The following is an 11,265-nucleotide window of genomic DNA, read 5'->3' as shown; positions in this document are numbered from 1 at the left end:
TGCTTTTCTACCTTCCTTGTCTTGGTTGGGCAGCAGTCACTGATACAAATTCCACTTACTTTCTAAGGCTTTCCCTTTATTGTCCCCAAATTTCAAATGCTTAGCAAAGCAATTACTTAGCAGACTTTCCTTTGGCAGTATCATAGATACTCACAGGAATGAATGGAAGTCAGTAGTAGTGAGCCATATTATATTTTGGGAAGTTCTTTTGTGGCTTGGCTACAGACTCCAAAAAGAGAGCAGATATCAATATCAAAAGTGTCAAACACGTGGTCTGAGCTACAATGCTACAAAGCAGTCTATAACTCTCTCAAGTTGGTCTTAAAAAGCAATTTGCAAAAATTTAACAAAATAAATAAAATAAAATAAGCATAGATAATGTTAATATGTGGTTTTCTAAGTCAATATGTAGCGGGCATATATGATTCAGTGACCCTCGTTTCTATTTGAGTTTAACATCACTTTTCTATATAGTTTATATATGTATATATCACAGATGTTGTATGTGTATGCATATATGCATACACATAAATATATGTATACATATATATTATGTGTGTATGTTTATATATGTGTTAAATCTTTAACATATGAAATATGCCTACTAGTCACTTGTGATAGCTATTTTAACTTGTAAGAACTGCTGAATGATCACAAAAATAAATTCTGGTTTCTGAATATAGTTTCCTCCATTAATGAATATGGTTCTGACATGCACTTTGGTCAAGTGTGCATGGATAAGATAGTTTTACACAATGAACTGTCTTCATAAATTAGATTGTAAATCATTCAAAATTGGGAATATTTAATTATCCTATTAGGCTGATGAAATGATTGAACTAATTTAAATTAAAAGCTCTTTTAGCTCCATGAAAGACCAAGATAATCTGAATCTGACACAAGCTTGCTACCTCTGTCTTACCTGATTCATCTGTTAATTCCCATAATGCTTTTCTTTTGAAGTCTCTGGGAAATTCTATTTCATTAAATTCAATGGAATTTTTTTTTCAATGCTTACTATATGAAGGACACAGTCTTTGATATAAAGGGAAAATAAGGGTACATTTTACAGGAGATAAACAACACGTAAACCAATAAGTGGATATAAGAAAAGTGGAAAGCTCTGAAAGATATAGGGGGATCAAGAGAAAGCTTTTATACAATGCAATATTTAATAATTTGAGCTGCAAACCTTTCAAAGGTGAAAACTTGAGCTGAGCCTTTCAAAAAATTAAAGATTCTAAGAGGAAGATAAAGAAGAGTGGATTTCAAGAATGGCACAGACTACATAAAAACAAGGAAGGAGAGTGAATGACTGAGTTGGGGAAACAATAAGTAGCCTAGTTTGACTAGAATATCATGTTGATAAAAGAAAATGATATGAAATGTTTGATCAGGTGGGCTTGAACTAGACTCTGAAAGGTGAAGGGCTTGAAATGCAATGCCAAACTGAGGAGAATGTATTTTGTTGCAGAGATAAAAGAGCCTTGATATGATCTATGTTATTTTGCCCATTGATTTCATTTGGAGTTTTATTTGCCCAAACTATGGGCCAAGCTATAATTTGAACTGAATTTCTTTACTTCTAAATCAATGCTCTTTTGACTACACTAAGGTAATATATAGTCTGGGAAGAGCTTAAGAAGAGTTATGTGGTCAGGCCAGGGCTTTCTGAAGATTATTTTAACAGCTTCATGGAGGATAGATTGGAGAGGAGAAAGACTGCAATAAAGGAGAACATATATGAGGCTCTTGAAAAAGTTTAGAGAAGAATGTGATTAGTAGGACCTGAACTACAGTGGTGGTCATTTAAGTGGAGGGAAGGGGATGAATAGGAGATATTATGGAGGTAGAATTAAAAAGATTTGACAACTGATTTGTGGTATAACAAAATTTATTTTCAATTAATAACCATGTGTTTTTATTTCCTTTCTATCATCTTTTTAAACACAATTAATAAAAAAGAAAAAAAATCAACAACAACCTTGTAAAGGAAAACAAGTTCCTATATCAGTCATATCAAAAAGTATTTTGACAACGGACAAGTTAAAACTGTTAGAAAGGGGATTCTTGCTCAAGTATAGGTTAGACTAGGCAGCTGTGTGGTACAGTGGATAGAGTGCCAAGCCTGAAGTCAGGAAGACTAAACTCCTGAGTTCAAATTTGGCCTCAGACACCTGCTGTGACCTTGAATAAGTCATACCATCTTTTTTTGCCTCAGTTTCTCATCTGTATAATAGATTGAAGAAAGAAATGGCAAACAGCCCCAATATTTTTGCCAAGAAAATCCCAAATGGAGTCACAGAGAGTCAGAATGATTGAATAACAAAAGATAAGTTGGACTAGGATACTCACAAAGTTTAATTTCAACTCGAAGGTTCTGGGATCCTCCTATTCTCATTCTAACCAGATAAAGTAAGTGCATGGAATTTTATTAGGGGTTTCCCTTTTGTGTTTTTTAGATCTTTCCAGGCTTAATGACAGCCATCTAGTGATTCATCAAGCTTCCTTTGATTCTCCTTGACTGAACCCTATCTCTTCTTCCTTTGAGTCATCTCAGCACTTTATATCTTTATTGTCTCAATCATTGTATTTGGTTTTCCACTCTGGAATTCGCAGTCATTATTCACTTGAATAAACTTGAACTCCATAAAGGGGGGGAATGTGGTTAAAGTCGTTCTCATAGGCACCATAAAAGCACAAGAGCTGTTTTTGCAGAACTTCCAACTCAGTCAAAGATAGAATGCATTGGAAATCTTTCAAGAAAACCTGTCCTTGAAAGATTTCCATTCTTATTTCCGGAAGCATTATATTTTGTGAAGTCTTCAGATTCATGGATGGACACAGCCAAATTAAATATGTTTCCTGATTTTATGAGACTTTTAATACAGATAAGTACTCATAATTATTTCTAATTTCTTGGAAACAACTCTTTAAGCAAATTTTAAATGCTTTATATAGTGATCACCTCACATCCCTCAAGAATTTAGAACCATAACTTTTTTGTGTGTGTGCTAAATTGCTACAACATTCTTGACAGGAAGGCCATGACCAGTGCCGACTAACAAAGGAACTAAGGCACAAAGTTCCTTGGCTCTAGTTAATATCCTCCCCAATAAAGTTTTATGACTTTTTATTCGGTGCATGCATTCAGACCCAGGTCTTGACAGAGCAAGAAGCACAATGTCATAAGAGACCACAGACACTAATATTAGATACTAAATGTTTATGAACTTCCATTCCTAAATCAAAAATGAAATTTCATCTTAGAGCATCTTGTCCTATCTGTTTAAGCCTCACTTCTGTCAAAAAAAAAGTTTGCTGGCCCAGCAGAAAGTTTGTCACGTTCTAAAAACAAGAAATAAGGGACTCACATGGAAGCAGAATATTCCTTTATTTTGGACTATCTTTTGATCTTTTCTGACAGATCTTGAGAATCATTTAAAAGTGATTTTTGTGGTTGTTGTTGATGCTGCTTCTGAATGAATGGATTAAGCTGAGGACCATACAAGTGGTCAATTGGAAATATTTATTATTATTATTTTTTGCACAGACAATTAGCTAACATGTGACTTTTTGCTTTTCCCACAATTGTTTAGAAACCAGCAGGTATTTCTTTATAGTTCATACTCCAATTTAGAACTTGTGTTTCTATTTAATGATAGTACCTCAGACCAAGATTATCTTAGGCAAATTTCTTAGTGTTTGCTGTAATTGTTGTCATTTTTCAATCATATCCAATTCTTCATGACCCAATTTAGGTGTTTTTGTTTTGTTCTGTTTTGTTTTGCTTGTGGTAAAGATACTTTGCCTTTTCATTCTCTAGTTCATTTTACAAATAAAAAAACTGAGGAAAACAAGTTTAAGTGATTTGCCTAGTATCACATAGTTTGTAAGTGTTTGAGGCCAGATCTGAACTCATGAAGATGAGTTCCTGGTGCTCTAACTACCGTGATACCATAGCTAATGATAATATTCCACACAGAAATTGTCTTGCAAGTTTCTTAGTTAAGGTGCGAGAGTAGAAATGGAAATAAATAAAAGTACTATAAATGATACCTACATTTTTTCTATCTCTTTTTTTTTGTCTCTGCCTCTATTTTATTTTTGTATCTGTATTAGGGTATATTTTCCCACTAGAATTTAAATTCTTGAGCTTAGGGCTTATTTGTATTTGTGGGGCATCTAGAGTGACTACTTAGCATAGTACCACATAGCAAGTGCTCAATCAGCTTACTGAATTGAATTAAAAAATAACTAAGTAGGTAGATCTTGAGAGAGAAAATCAGAGCGTGACATGTTCATGGAGGAGACAGACAGAGACACTGGAAATAGAGATAAAGAGTGATAATGAAGGAATAGAATTATGCTGAGTGTATGGATTATATAATGCACATATACATAAGATGGGTACACAATATACTAAAGGATTAATTCTCCACTATAGGTTCATAAAAAAGCCTTGGAAATAGTACTTTCACTTACTTAATATTTCAAATTAGGGTAAAAAATTTAAGTTTAAAAATTGTGAAATATTTTAGGGTTAGAAAGATTGCTATTTCAATAGATCTCAGGTTCAGGGTTATGGAATGTCTCCATCAAGGTGTGAGGTAAGATGGTATGAATTGCCTTATATATTTTCTCCTGCCCCACCCCTATGGCACTTATTCTAGCCTGGCTTACTGCCCTGTGGGTACAGTTGGTTGGTAATTGTTTGTTACAAATAAGAGAAAAGAAATAATAATATCACAAAGAATTAATTATGTAAATTCAGATCTCATATGAGGAAAACATTCCAGGAATCCTCCCTCTGGGTAAATGGGGATTGTAACCTTTTTCCCTGGCTGAAACCCAGACCACATTGAATAAATCACTTTGTAAATGTTCCCTTTATTCCTCCAGAGAGTCAACAAATAAGAAATAACAGTTTAACAATCCTTATTTTAGTCATTTAAAAAATACACCCTCCCTATGACTGGAAACAAGAGATTACAACAATTTATAACATTATGCTAGGTGTTGAGCAAAAGCCAACCAGGCAAATTCCCAAATCACTTTCTGTCTCTCTGTCTCTCTCTGTCTTTGTCTATCCCTTAGACACACACACACACACACACACACACACACACACACACACACACACACACACACACATACACACACACACACGTACACATTCAAGAAGAGGAATATTTACTTCGAAGTTTTTGAAGTCCAATGGGGACAATTTATACTTGAAAACCCAAATGGTCATTTTTGGTTTCAATATCTAGGACGGCAGAATAATTGGAGATTTCCAAAGATCTTTCAGGCAGTAGACTAAAGCAATTTGAAAGAAGATTAGGTGGCTAAAAATAGCCAAAGTGATGTGCTGCTTTTAAGGGGGAGAGGGGACATAGACTTCTCTGCAACTATCACTGAAGCAGCTAAAAGGCAAAAAGTTATCAGGTAATGATAACTCAACTGAAAGTTGAGCCAATTATATCCAAGACTATATTTCACCATATTTTTCCCAAGTGCTAGGTATTAAAAACCTAAGCAGAAACTTTAATTTTTAGATCTTGTGGGGAAAAAAAACCTCAGACATTTGGAGAATATTATAAGTGATGTTGAAAGTGAAAAGTCTATCTTGCCTTAGTCATCTTGGAATTATCTTTAGGATTTCAGTGCTCCCCTCAAAAAAAGTAGCTGGTGCAAGATTAGTGAAATAACTGAAAAATTTCAATGTTTTAAAACCATGTGCAGAAAGCTAACCTGAAATAAGATTTGGTTTGGATATCTTCCCACTACTTTCAGTTTCTCTTCCTCTGTGTGTTACTTCAGGTGTCCTGGATTTGGAGTAAAAAGGTCTATATTGGAATCTGGGCTTTGCCACTTTCTAGTTATATGAACATGGGCAGGTCACTTATTCTCTATAGGTCTTTGTTTGGTTTCTTCATTTATAAAATGAAAGGATTGGAAGAGATGGTATCTAAAGTCTTCTTCAAAGTTGATTCAGCATCCCATTGTTACCAGCCCTGCTTATCAACCGGTGCTGAGGAAGACTCTAATGAGGAAAGAGATGCCAAGTTTGAAACTTTTTGCATCATCTGGTCTTTGTCATGTACCTCTCCCTACAAATGATCATGATCTTCCTACTTTGGGGAGGAACTGAGAAGCAAGGGCCCAATCTCTTTGGTTAAAGTAGACCTGAATTATCTAAAAGTTACCTATAAGAGCTGTCCTGGGCAATGTCTTACTATCTGGATGTACTTAGAATAAATAAAATCTTTTACATTTATTTTGTTATGAGTTTTACCTTGTTACTGAGGGTGAGAGCCCAAATGAAGAATTTTACTTTCAGTAGTCCCTTCAAAGCTTTAAATCTTTTGTCCTATGATTTTTCAGATGCCTTTTCTGGGCGAATTCCTTCAGAATTTGGATCCTTCTTGATTTCTGTCATATCAGCAAAACATTTGTTCTGTGTCTATTCACATAGGGCCATACTCTCTGCTGGTACTAATTGGATAAACTAAATTTGCTAAGATATTAATAATTGATATCAAGCTTCTTAATTTTCCCCTCACCACACCTACACACAATAAGGGCCATCAATGCTGTATCACAAAGGAAAAAAATTAATTGGGGATGTCAGACATCAGGAAAGGAAGATTTTTGTGTGTGTGTGATAGTAATCAATTTAGTGATTGATAGGTTGGACTTTGAGTATTCAAAAACATGCTGTGTACTTGATGCTACTTTTCCATTTTTAGTATTTTATAAATGCTACAAAAGTGTGTTTTATAGTAAAATTCTTATTAATAACACTTCCCTTCAGAATAAATTATGTTTTGCAAAGACGTATTTGAAATAGCCAACATGTAGTTTATAGTAGATAAATTTTTCTATGAAATCTTTAAATGTTTTAAAATTATAAACTTAATACCTATCAACAACAGTAATCTAATGTAATAATACAAGTGGTAAAGTCTGTTCTGAAACAACTATCCAGAACATGAGAGAATAAGGTAAAATAATAAATTACAAAAAAGCAAAGACGAGGGTTTGATGTACTGCTTTAAATTCTGCCCCATCTCCTACCTCATTTCTCTTCCTTTCCTTCACTGAATTTATCATTTTGATTACTTCAGTCCACTGCAAAGTCATTACCTTTCTGATGTAAGAATATTTGTTGATTGAATCATTCAAGGGGTATTAAGGTCTTTCTCTCTCTCTTTTTAAATGATGTATTGGAGGTCAGAGGAACATAGAATTGGAACTGGAAGGGTCATCAAAATGACTGTGTCTAATTTCCTCACTAGAAGTAAGTAAACTGAGGTCCAGGGAGGTTGACATATTCAAATCTGCAGAGCTCATAAATATTTGAGAAAATTCTAAAGAAGAGTTCCCTGACTTCAAGTCTTGTGTTCCATCTACTAAAACATGCTTTCTCCAAAGGACGGAGTCCTAGAAATGGCATCATGGGGTTGCAAAGTAAGGTTAGTATTGTGACTTTTATTGTTTGTGGCTCTATTGTTTTTTTTTAATCTCTGAATTAGCCTTCATTTCCAAAGATTAGGCTATTTTCCCATAGTCTAACCAACATGGAGGATATGATCTTCTCATTTCTGCCATTCTAGTGGATGTAAGGTAATATTTTATAGCTTTACTTGCATTTTTCAGATTATGAATCTATATAGATATTTGTGTTTCTAGAAGTGGAAAGTTGTGACATTCTGCTTTTTAATCTCTTTTCTGAAATTTTTCTATTTTATTGAGGATTTTAGCCCATTTCATTTAGCACTGTCTTTTTTTCAGCCGATTCATTTGAATGAATATATTTTTGTAGTTTTATTTTTTCTGTTACTAATCTTGTTTTAATAACCACAATCAATAATTTTCTTCCCTTATGTTATTGACTGAGCTAATATCTGTACTTTGGGATTAGCCTGCTTTCTGTCCTCCCCCATTGCCTTTAAAAAATTTTTTTTTGGCTCTGAGTTTTCTATTAGTTTCTTTATAGTTTAGGAATAATACTTTGTAAATTTTAGCAATAAATAATAATAATGTTATAGCAATGCTAAAATAACAATAACATCCAGCATTTCTATTATATCTACTATGTGCTAAGTAGGGGGAGATAGGTGTTATTATTATTCTGATTTTAACATTTCGAAATTTAGGCAAACAGAATACATGGCTAGTAAGTGAGGTTGGATTCAAACTTAGATTTTTCTCAACTACAGGCCCAATGCTCTCTCCAGTGCACCACCTAGCTGCTGAATTTATTTGACAAGTATTATATAATCTGATTGTTCTACATTTTGTAGAAGTGAATATGATTAAAGAAGTTCTTTCATTCTAGGATTAAATAAGCTACTGAGTCAAAAATATGAAATGGATAAAATGAAGAGCCTTTGAACCTCTTGACACTTCTTAGAGAAGTTTAATCAATGTGTGATAAATGATATAACAAGATGGCCAGAAGTGGCCCCCTCCCAAATGCCTCAGACAACAAACATAAGCTTTTCACTAAGTGGAAAGGCATGGTATATAAAGGAAACATTGGTTTTCAGAATTATCTCATTGTGAAATATTGCAGAGAATGACAGTGGAAGATTGGTAGCAATATTGTCTCAAAAAATAAGTAGATGAGTTAGAGAAAATCAGCTGAAAAGAGATACATTAATCTATACTCTGTATCTATAGACAGAGGCACATCTACATTTATACTTTTATGTGATCTATGTTTATGTCTCTATCTATATATGCATCCAGTATGTGATACCAAATTTCTCAGTGATTTTATAGTGATTCATTTCTATTGATGAACTCAGTATCTATTAAATCCTCATATCTGGAATCTACTGTTTCAGTACCTGCTTATATCATGTCAATTCATTTGACATAAAATTTAAAAACCATGGAAATAACAATAGCACTTAATATGAAATCAGATTATATATAAAGTGACTTCTACATGTTATTGTTTGATCAGTTCAGTCATATTTGACTCTTCATGACCACTTTTTGGGCTTTCTTGGCAAAGATATTGGAGTGGTTTGCCATTTCTTTTTCCAGTATATTTCCACAGATGAAGAAACTGAGAAAACAGTATAAAGTGATTCATGCAGGGGTCTCAAAGCCAGTAAATCTCTGAGGTCAGATTTATTGAATTTGGTCATTGAGTTCCATTCTTTCTTTATCTCTCTTGTCAAGACTATTCCATTGATTGACTTCTATTTTTAAACTACTGACAAATAACAATGGTATCAGCACTCATCTGCTTTGAAACTTGATGAATTTGATGTTTGATGCATTTTGGCAAGGGAAAAAATGTTTCACCACTTGACACTTGCTTGATACTTGTTGCCTTTGGTTGTTGTCTTGGTTGAGACGTAGAGAAATAAGGTTGGCCAGAATATTGCCCGCCCTTCATGTTATTGTATTGTTCTTGACTGTGGACAGCTCCTCCCCAGCAAAGGCATCAGTGTGTAAGACTGTTAAAGAAGCTGAGTTGTATGCTTTAGAGCAGGTTGTGGGGAAATTCCTTTAGGACAACGTAGCTTTAGCATATAGTCTCCAGGCTCCTAAAATGGTAGTACTGGAAGGGGCGGGCCATAGCTTCCAACTTTACATCCAGTTCCCATCTCCTTGCTCCCAAGAAAGTCAGTGTGAGGTTAGGGGAGAAAATGAGTTTGGTCAAGAAGAGAGGAGGCCAAATGTGTTGTGCTGTGCTGGCTTGTTTCTCCATAGCTGGAAGTCCCACTTGCCCCTTTGGGGAATTGGGTGGGGAGGGATTTTTAGGCGGAGAACTGGAGATATATTCCTTATGGGAAAATTTTGTTAGGTATTTTCACTATGCATAGTGCCTTCTAGAATTAATTAATGATGAGTACTGAAAGTACCATTGTATTTTGATGACTGCTGTTTCATAATATAGTTTGAGATCTGGAATTGCTTTTCCTCCTTCATCTCGGCCGCTTTTCAGATTTTTTTCCTTTCACTAAGATGGCTTCTAGCAAAGAAAATACTGGCTCTAACTCTACTAGTTTGACTTCTGCAATCAGAGTAACCTCTAGCAAAGGAAAAGGCAAAAGCAGCTCAGGAGATTTGGCACTGAAGCAAATAGACTGACAAGTCAATTGTTTTAAACATAATTAAACATCACCAAGAAGAAGGACAAGAGAATAAAGTTGTTTAGAGAGTATTTTAGAATCTGGTGGTGAAAGAAGGACTAAGTCATACATGTTTTCCTTTTCTTCAACACATAGAGGATGAGCATGATTTTGATGAAGTCCAATATCAGATGAAAATGATAAGTGGTCTTCATCATATAAATATCAAAACTTCATTTTATCTTCATTTTAGTTGGTACCAGTCTATTTTATCACTCATGCTCTCCTGGATTCACAATATGCAATTGAAGTTCTCATTTACAATCCCATTAAAAACTGTTCAAGATTCTCTATCATTGAAAACATACAGACAGATTCATTCCCAAGTGATAAATTTTATAAAAAGAAAGATTTTTCTCCTGAAACATTGAAAAAAGCAAATATCACCTTTGAATATGTTTGAAGAAGTAATGATTATAATTAAAAATTCACATCTTATCAATGTACTAATGTGGAAACTAGAAAAGAAATCAGCTGTGGCAGATAAACACAAATTGCTCAGTCTAGCAAACAGTAATCATTTGGGGAAAAATCTGCAATTGTTGACAGATAGAATGGAAGAAATGAGCCAGGATATTGTTAAATTTTCTAAATGAGAAAGGGCAGTAAACAGCAGCAACAGAAACATCAGTACCAGCAATACTGTCAACATCAGAATCTATAGTCCCAGAGCTGAGGAGAACCTCCTGAAGAAGATAAATCCAAAGTTTTCGAACCTCTTCAGCCACCTGCCAGGATGGGATTGCTTTTCATTGCAGGCCAAAAATTAACAGTTACTGCCAAAACATCGAAGAATTCATCACATATAACTTGGTCAAACTATTCATGGTTCTGGTTCTTCAAGAATACAATAATTAGAAATAGTAAACCCATGACTTCTGGCTTGATAAGTAATTTCCAAATAAAATGCTAATACATACTCTGCGATCAGCTCTTTCAAAAATAGAATTTTTTTGATGAAAATGAGAATAATAATTTATTATTATTGACTTTAGCAGCAAAATTATGAAAAAATAAAACTTATTTTTAACATTAATTTTTTCTTAGCATATTAGATCATTTATTTTGCTAAATATATTTTATTGTTTTAGTCAAATCAAAAAAGTAT

General features: G+C 34.1%; 1 pseudogene; it reads left to right on the top strand.

The window, feature by feature from the left end:
- Positions 1-9,990: 9,990 nt before the first annotated feature.
- Positions 9,991-11,015, top strand: LOC141564830 (eukaryotic translation initiation factor 3 subunit H pseudogene; annotated as a pseudogene).
- The last annotated feature ends 250 nt before the right edge of the window (positions 11,016-11,265 follow it).

This window comes from Sminthopsis crassicaudata, chromosome 3, assembly GCF_048593235.1.
Source record: "Sminthopsis crassicaudata isolate SCR6 chromosome 3, ASM4859323v1, whole genome shotgun sequence".
Taxonomy (NCBI): domain Eukaryota; kingdom Metazoa; phylum Chordata; class Mammalia; order Dasyuromorphia; family Dasyuridae; genus Sminthopsis; species Sminthopsis crassicaudata.
This window is presented reverse-complemented; position numbering and strand designations above follow the sequence as displayed.